The 9,130-nt window shown below is 22.3% G+C and overlaps 4 long non-coding RNA genes across 4 annotated transcripts; all 4 read right to left on the bottom strand.

Annotated features, from left to right (window-relative positions):
- Positions 1-396: 396 nt before the first annotated feature.
- LOC105361842 (uncharacterized) lies at positions 397-1,381 on the bottom strand. Its single transcript, XR_912854.1, has 3 exons — positions 1,347-1,381; positions 531-587; positions 397-459 (listed from the first exon to the last, which is right to left on the bottom strand). It is a non-coding gene; the product is annotated as an uncharacterized LOC105361842 (long non-coding RNA).
- Positions 1,382-2,836: 1,455 nt separating this feature from the next.
- On the bottom strand, positions 2,837-3,582 carry LOC105361835 (uncharacterized). The gene is made up of 3 exons (XR_912853.1): positions 3,546-3,582; positions 3,434-3,466; positions 2,837-2,894 (listed from the first exon to the last, which is right to left on the bottom strand). It is a non-coding gene; the product is annotated as an uncharacterized LOC105361835 (long non-coding RNA).
- Positions 3,583-4,804: 1,222 nt separating this feature from the next.
- LOC105361827 (uncharacterized) lies at positions 4,805-5,817 on the bottom strand. The gene is made up of 4 exons (XR_912852.1): positions 5,717-5,817; positions 5,490-5,525; positions 4,981-5,028; positions 4,805-4,878 (listed from the first exon to the last, which is right to left on the bottom strand). It is a non-coding gene; the product is annotated as an uncharacterized LOC105361827 (long non-coding RNA).
- A 2,217-nt stretch (positions 5,818-8,034) lies between these two features.
- Positions 8,035-8,912, bottom strand: LOC105361821 (uncharacterized). Its single transcript, XR_912851.1, has 3 exons — positions 8,875-8,912; positions 8,763-8,795; positions 8,035-8,107 (listed from the first exon to the last, which is right to left on the bottom strand). It is a non-coding gene; the product is annotated as an uncharacterized LOC105361821 (long non-coding RNA).
- Between the last annotated feature and the right edge of the window lie 218 nt (positions 8,913-9,130).

Here is a 9,130-nt window from a genome sequence, read left to right as displayed (position 1 = left end):
CTACCTATAATATCTTTTATCTGTTTTCCTTTCTTTTTACATCGTTTAATTATTTTTACATTCTTTATACTATCTTCTTTTTTAATTCAATAAACATTATAATATCTACCAGAATAAAAATGATACACAACTGTTTATTAAGAACAGAAATCAAAAAATCGATAACTTAATCGAAATGTAGGTATTCGTTAGTACTTATTTTCTTTTTTAATTTTATTACAAGAAATAATTATGAATACAAATTTCTTAAAACTCTTTAGTATGCATTCAATTACTTTAGTGGTAGAATTGTGAAGACAGTACTTTATTTCTTGTAAGAAAGTAAGGAAAGATAGGATTTAAATTTAAATTAAATGTCTAGAGAACATTATCGACTAAGGAAATGAGTAAATAATAACTAAATATAATTTTTATTGTTTATTTCGAAGAAAATACATTCCATATTTTATCATCGTCCAACTAAAGGAAAATTTGTTTATTAAGTACATTGATTAGAAGAAAGCCATTTTTCTCTATTTAAATTTACTTACTAAGATTATGGCTACATTTATTAAGGCATACGGTCTTCTCATGATCACTGGCTGAAGCTTAGAGCAATAATACAAAATATTACGTGTAAATTTAATAGAAAAATGTTATCAATATATAATTATTGATGAACTATTTTTATATACACTTCTTATTCAAGCTTATTTTTTAAACGATTAATAAAAATAATTTTAAAAAGATAACTTAAAAATTGGTTTTATATTTGTAATAGAAAGTAGTTACGTAAGATATTTTATACATTATAATGCCATAATTTCATTTAGAAATAATGAAGCTATTTAGAATTATAAAATTGTAATATATTAAAGTAAAGTTCAAATTATAAAAGTAACCTGTTTTCTAATATATAAATAAATAATACATATATATTAAATCAATTTTTATATCTATTATAAAATCCGTCACTGTCAAGGATTTATAAAATCTAATTAATATTTCTATGAATTTATTTTACTTATTCAATTAATTTATATACTAATTCATTCGGTTTTTGATAGGATTCTCTTACGTTTTAATCTTCAATTATTTGAATACGAATTATTTAACTTTACACGCTTATCTCTACTTATTTTTAAATTTTTTGTCTCATTAAATAATTGAATTATTATTGCATTAATTATATAAATATTATAACAGTAATTTTTCACCAAATTTTTCCAATAGATAAAAAAAAGTAAAAAGCAATAACCATTTTTAGTTAAATAACCTACAATTATTTAATATTAAATCTAATAATTATTTTCAATATATAAGAATAAATATATTTTCAAATGATGAAATATATAATAATATATTACTTTGACAACCAATAACGCAGGAATTATAATCGGGAATACCTTAAAAAATTAAAGCAAACAATTAATTTGTGTATCATAAAAAAATTAAATATATGCGTACCTTCAGCAGCTAACATAAAAGAAGCAACAAAAAATAATAGAATAATTAATAATTTCATTTTTTTATTTTATTTTACTTCTTTTTAAAGAATTATAATAATAACGGCTAATTAAAATGAATAGCAATGATATTTATCAATCGATTAAACCAAATTAACGAATATTTTTTTATACTGTTCATATATATGCCTTCATCTTGAATAATTAATATTAGTTATAGCTTTGTTATTTTGATATTATTTATTACAAACTATGTCTTTTATTAATATAAATAAAAAAAATTTATGAGCAATATATAAATTTTTATACACATATATAATGTAAACAAAGATAAGCATATAATATTATGATTATCATAAATAATATTCTTTATAATTTATTGAAATAACAAAGTAAATTTCCATTGTTCTTTCAATTTCATTTTTTCAAAATAATTTAAATGATTTTAAACGAAAATTCAAAAAATTCATTATCTCATTTTTTTGTAACATAAATACTAATGATTAAATAACAACATTAAAAAACAAGGTATTTAGCCAAGCGGACAGATAATACTCCCATCATATTATTTTATTAGAATTTATTATGTATTGTCTTCATAAATTAAATATTGTATAATGGTCATCAGTAAACGATGTTTTGTTAATTATCATCTATCAGTGCTCTCATCGTTGTTTCGATGTTGAATTTCTATGTATTTATATGTAAGATAGTACTTTTTCAATTAAGAATTTAGAAATAATTCAGTATTTTCGTATTTAACAGAACTTATCTGTTTTTCAGTAAGATTTTATTACGACAGAGAAGATATAAAATAATTGTCATCTCAGTATATTTTTTCAAGTTATTAGTGTTTAATGTACAACGTATGCTGAATGCACATAATATAAAAAGTTTCTAACACTATTATTCTATAAATACATTAGTTAACATATTGAAAAGGACGGCTAATGATAATTGTTTTAAGGGATCATAATAAAAGTATACAATAATTACTTTAGCAATCTGAATATTTTCGTGCCTATAAATTTCTGTATTATATGAGTGATAATTGTATCTAGCAACGTGATTAATTATTTCGTTAATTGGCTAAAATTATTACATTTACACGAAGAAAAATTTTAAAATAGTTTAAAAAAAAACGAGAAGCAAATAGAATTTTCATTACTTTATTTCTTAATTATTAGAAGGAACATTTACATTGTTTATCTTGTGTAGAATATTTTTGTATCCTAATTTATGTAAATCGATAGTCGTTTCCATTGAAAAGTACTTTCAATTACTTCGATTATGATTAATGACCTGTAAATAAGACGTAACACATGTAAGAATTATTGGACGATTTCATTTTAATGAATCATATTTCTTATTTATAATGTTACGTACCTTTACCCAATCTAAGACGGCAGTCCAATTCGCATCCCTTCCGTTTGTATTTATCTGGTGCAACTGTAAATAATAAATAGGTAGAATAATACGAAGTTTACATTGTATATGAAGTTACATTTTATCAATCGCATCCAAAAAGTTGTAGCAATTGCGAAAATTGTGAAACACTCCATATTTATTTATGTTCGCGAAAATTAAAAATATTAAGTTCATATTTACTGCAATGCCGATGGCTTATGATAGATTATGAATTTTTATTTGCAACTAAATATGTTTATTACATTCGATATAATTTATGTTAAAATTGATTTTTCATTAATGAAATTATTTAATCAAGAAGCAATAAAATACTAGATAAATATATTTCTTGTGTTGAAAGTCATTGGTTTCAATCACCTTGAAAAATGTATTTTTACGTCGAATTTTCTAATAGTAATAACAATAACAATAATAATAATAATAATAATAATAATAATAATAATAATAATAAATGATATTTAATGATATTAATCAAAGCAATTAAAATATTATATTGAACAATAAATTCATAATTATATAATTAAGGATAATAAAAAGTAACGATTAAATATATAACTTACGAGCGCATCTTTTCAAGCATTCCTCCAGAGTTTCTTTAAATTCGGGATAAATAGATACAATTAGAATATAATTATTATTTGAACACAAATTGATTTATGTAGTTGTACATACCTTCTGCCATTAATATAGAAATGAGAGAAAATAATATTGTGAATAGTAAATATTTCATTTTGACTTTTGAATCTAGAAAAAGGAAATATAAAATTTTGTTAAAAATATTCAATAACGTTTTTTACATAATTAATTAAAATTTCTAATAATAATACTTACAGTTTCTCCTTGCAATGAAACTATAAATTACACTTTGGATGCGTCAGACAAATGGCTATTCACTCTATGATAATTGATGCTTTGAATTTCCTTTATATTACTTTACTTGTCTTTGGTACTCTATATTATCTTATCGTTCATCATACGGGTATAAATATAATTAGTAAGTTTTCCATAAAATTTGAAAAACATGAATCAGTAAACGGCGTTTGTATTCCTGGAAAAAAAATTATCACTTACCAAGTAGGATTATGCATAGTTTATTATGATGTTAAGAAAGTCAAAAGTAAATAAGAAATTTTAGATCGATTTCAATTCTAGGAAACATTCGCTCACGAGTTCTAGAATTAACAAAGTCTTATGGATAATCTCTTGAAGAAATATATAAAATATAATAATGGATAGAATGAATGTGCTAATAATTGCTTTACAAGATTGCTGTATAAAATTTTTACCACAAGTGGAATTATTCAGCTGGAACTATTTTACAAATTTTTTTAACAAGATGATCCTTTAAACTATATAGTTGGGAGTGAAGGTCGAGATAAGTCAGAACGCGCATTTTATTTTTAGAATTTAACGCACTATGCATACATATGCGTAATAAAATAATTTTGAACCTGTTAACCAAACGTCGGTCGAATGTATATGCACACAATGTACATCTTACATCGACTAATCTGATATAAACATATATTGATTTTGAAAAGACCATTGTTATTATGCTTTTATTCAACGATTTACACTATTATTTACTATGGTCCTTTTACTGTCTTCATGTATTTTTATCAGAAAGAGAAACTGAATTTAAGCAAAAATTGAAATAATATAAATTGAAAAAAATTGAAGATACACTTTTCATAAAAAGAAAGCTTAGCTTCAATCAATTTATTGGCATACACATACACAAATATATAAGGAACATAATATTTATATTTACAACTTTAAGATTTTAGTATTAAAAAATTTTATTAAATGGATTCGATATATATAAATACATATTCCAATATGCTTTTCTACAAAGCTCCTCTTTATTATATAATTAGATGTGTCAATTTAAAATATGCATGCTTGGAATAGATGACAAACATATTCATTTAAAGTATTAATATTTTTGGTGAGAAGTCAAGTAATACTTCAATATTGTATACTGCTTTTTTGTAATTTTATTAACCTGAGAATATAAAAACGTTTTTATTATTTAAAATTAGTATGTTAGTCGATTAATGTAGATATTCATTGAATAATATAATTGTTTTCATCAAATTCCACTTACCAGCACAATTATTTAAACACTCAGCTTTCTTACTCGGATTTAATTCACCTATACAAAATAATTTATAAGACTTGAGAATAAAGTATATGCTATACTAAGTTAATATTGCAATTACTAGCAGACATATATTTATCACATTATGTCTCTGCTCTAATTAAACAATATTAATGTAAAATGTACAAGGTGCTTTATAAAATTTAAAAATAAGTTAAAATAGCTTTATAAATTTGTATTTCAATTGCTAAGTATTTTAGAAAGGAATTAAAATGATATAGATGTAAATATAACATATACATAAAAATATTGCAATTTATAAATATTTATATCGATAAATTTACCGATTTTATGTACGTGCTATCGTATGTAATCTTTAATGGTGAAACAATATTTTTCAAAGAAAACAAAAAAATACATATATCATTTATACAAATGTCTATCCCATACAGTTAATAAACATGGAAATCCATTTTGATGTAATTCAAGAGAGTAAATGAATGTTCATAACTTACCTGCACATTTAGTTAAACATTCCTTCAATGAAGCACCTGTTAGGAAATAATAGAAACCAGAATACAATATTGAAAATTTTTAATTATACAAAAATGAATTCATATATTTATATGATATATATATTAGACGTATGTGTATATGCGCACACTTGCGTAATTATATATAAATTTTTATTTTTTATGATAAATTGTTTAATATATATGTAATGATATGTTTCTACATATACCTTTGACCAAAACGATATGTGAAATGACAGCAAATAATGTAAATAATATGACTTTCATTTTCACAGTAAAAATTGGGAGGAAACTAAAAAGATATCAAATAATAAATCATTTGATTCATTTTATAAATATTTCAATCATTTAATTTTTTTTGTAAAATTTACATTAAAAATACAAAAATTATAGCTTACACGAATTATCATGAAATTAAGAACAACAAATTAAATATATGTATGCGTTATATTACGTATATTACGTACGTATGCGTTCTATTTTTTAATGGTAATGTTATTCAAAACTTAAAATTATAATGTACAAATTTTGTTTTGTATAAACCCCTTATTTTACACAATTCAAAATAATTTCTAAGTTTATATAGAATATTTTAATTTATAATAAAACTTCAATTTATTATCATTGTTTTATAGCTGCCGAATAATAATAAATGATTAAATTAAATTGAAGTTTAAAAATAACTGAAAATATTTTCCATTCGAACGCTATATCATATATTTAATTATCAAATAATAGGAAATAAAATAAAATTGATAAAAATATATTAGTTTTATTATGTTCATATTGTGGCATATTTTTCAATATTCATAAAATTGAAAATTTATATTTAAAAATTTCAAATATAATTTTTTATTTAAAATATATTCTTTGCCGATTGATAGTTTTGAGAATAAATAATTAAATAATCTAAACTCAATTTTAGCATGAAAGTAGACCTGGAATGAATATTAAATAAAAAGTTAATAAATATTAAGATCAGAGCTGTTTAATTATGTAATATGTATGTAATTATGTAAATTATTATAGCTAAATAATGTACATATAGTATACATGTAGGGCAAATCAAGGGAACATTAGTAAAAGTTCAAGGTAAATAAATGCATGTGTATATAAAAAATGGAGTACAACCGCTGTTTCATTAAGAATGAGAATATTAAATTAAATTGTTCTTACTATTTTAGAAAAACACAATATTTACTTAAATTTATTTATGTCAATGCTTTTTTTCTAATACGGTTTGTTATTTTTATATATATTCATTATTGATCCATTCTACAATAAACAAAAAAATTTATGGTATATGCCTACATAATAGATAAATAAATTGAACACTATTTCAGTTATTTTATATTTCTGTATCTTATTAAGGAAATTTTAGGAATAGTTGGTCATTATCATATAATGGAAAATTAATGATAATCAATAGATGGAATGAAGAAAATCTAATGCTGTTGGTATGCTACAGCATTATTAAAAAGATTGAAATTGGGCATATTCAATAAATTAAAGCAAAATATAAAAGAAAATCGAACGCTCGACAAAAGATGTGCTAAGTAATCGCCTCCCAGGAAAGTCAAACACATTTTGGCGCCTACAATAAATAAATTATCTTTAGGAGCTTCGGAACCAAATTGATCCTTTCTGTGTGGCAGAAACTTGCAAACGCCAGAAATGATTAGCATTTTATACAATGATAATAGTCCAAGCATATTATTTTATCATAATTTATTAAATAATGTCTTCATAAATTGAATATTGCATAAAGTACGTCAGTAAATGATATTTTCTCAAAATCTATCAGTGTTTGTCATCGTTGTTTCGATGTTGAATTTCTATGTATTTCTATATACAAAAGTACTTTTCCAATTAAGAATTTAGAAATAATTCTGTATTTTCGTATTTAACAGAACTTATCTGTTTTTCAGTAAGATTTTATCACGACAGAGAAGATATAAAATAATTGTCATCTCAGTACATTTTTTTGACTTGTTAGTGTTTAATGCACAACGTATGATCAATGCACATAATATAAAAAGTTCTTAATACTATTATTGTATAAGTACGTTGGTATAGATATTGAAAAGGACGGTTAATGATAATTGTTTTAAGGTATTATAATAATAGTATACAATGACTTTAGCAATCTGAATGATTTGCTGCCTATAAATTTCTGTATTAGATGAGTGATAATTGTATTCAGTAACGTGATTAATTATTTCATTAATTGGCTGAAAGTTTTACAATTCAATAAAAAAATGTTAACATTTGAGTTAAATATTTGAAATAAAATATAAATCAGAAGTCGAATATAATATCTTGTTTCTTTATTTCCTAATTATTACTAGATACATTAAGAAAAAGAAAAATTTTTATCTTGCGTCATATATCTCTTATATACATATATCTATTAGGTAATAATTTCCCTTGAAAAGTGCTTTGAGTATTATTGCTTATCTGCAAATGACAAAATATGTGAGCATTAGTTAATCTTATTATATTATAAACAATCTTATTTCGTATTTACATTTATACTCACCCTCCCAATCTATCATGGCAATCCCATTCGCATCCCTCCCGTTTGTATTTATCAGGAGCAACTGGAAATAATGATTTATTATTATTTTAAATTATCTTAAAACCATCTTATTAGAGAGATTAAAAATATTTTTTTGCAACTATTTTTAAATTACTTTATATTTTTCTTTGTCATCAGAGGCCGAAATATGGTAATTTATAATAATTACTACGTTTTTCATGTACTATGATATATTAACCATTAACATATACTTTTTTATAATTATTTAATTGTTTTTATCTATTAATTGAATAAATGATTAAAAATCTTATATTTCGATTCGAATTAATATAAGATATTGTAGCTATGGAAACTAACAATAATTTTACATCAATAATTACTAAGTAATCTGTGTTTAAAACAAAATTAAGAATTCATTTGACTAGTAGTGAAATTAGTATCTTTTAAATATTTGTGTAAGAATTTAAAACAATAATTAAGAATTAATGTGACTAGTGGTAAAATCAGCATCTTTTAAATATTTATTGTAAATTTTATTTTTTAGATGAAACTAAATTCTAATTGTTATATAGCTACTAATATTGTTTTAATCCTTACTCAAATCATTTTTTATCTTAAATAAGTTGTATTTAATGTTAGATTGTATTTATTAAGAGTATATATTGCATTTAAAAAGAGTTGGAAATTTTTAAATTTTTAAATTACGTTGTACTTACGAGAGCATCTTTTCAAGCATTCGTCCAGAGTTTCTTTAAATTCGGGATAAATAGACACAATTAGAATATAATTATTATTTGAACACAAATTAATTTATATAGTTGTACATACCTTCTGCCATTAATATAGAAATGAGAGAAAATAATATTGTGAATAGTAAATATTTCATTTTAACTTTTGAATCTAGAAAAAGGAAATATAAAATTTTCCATAAAATTTCCATAACATTTTTGAAATAATTAATTTATAATTGCTAATAACACTTACAGTATGCCTTGGAATTAAACTATAATTTTTGAAGTTAATTTTCTTCAATGTCTTATATTTTGGATGTGTCGGATGAATGGCTATTCACTCTATGATAATT

This window comes from Ceratosolen solmsi, unplaced genomic scaffold, assembly GCF_000503995.2.
Source record: "Ceratosolen solmsi marchali unplaced genomic scaffold, CerSol_1.0 scaffold10, whole genome shotgun sequence".
NCBI lineage: Eukaryota > Metazoa > Arthropoda > Insecta > Hymenoptera > Agaonidae > Ceratosolen > Ceratosolen solmsi.
This window is presented reverse-complemented; position numbering and strand designations above follow the sequence as displayed.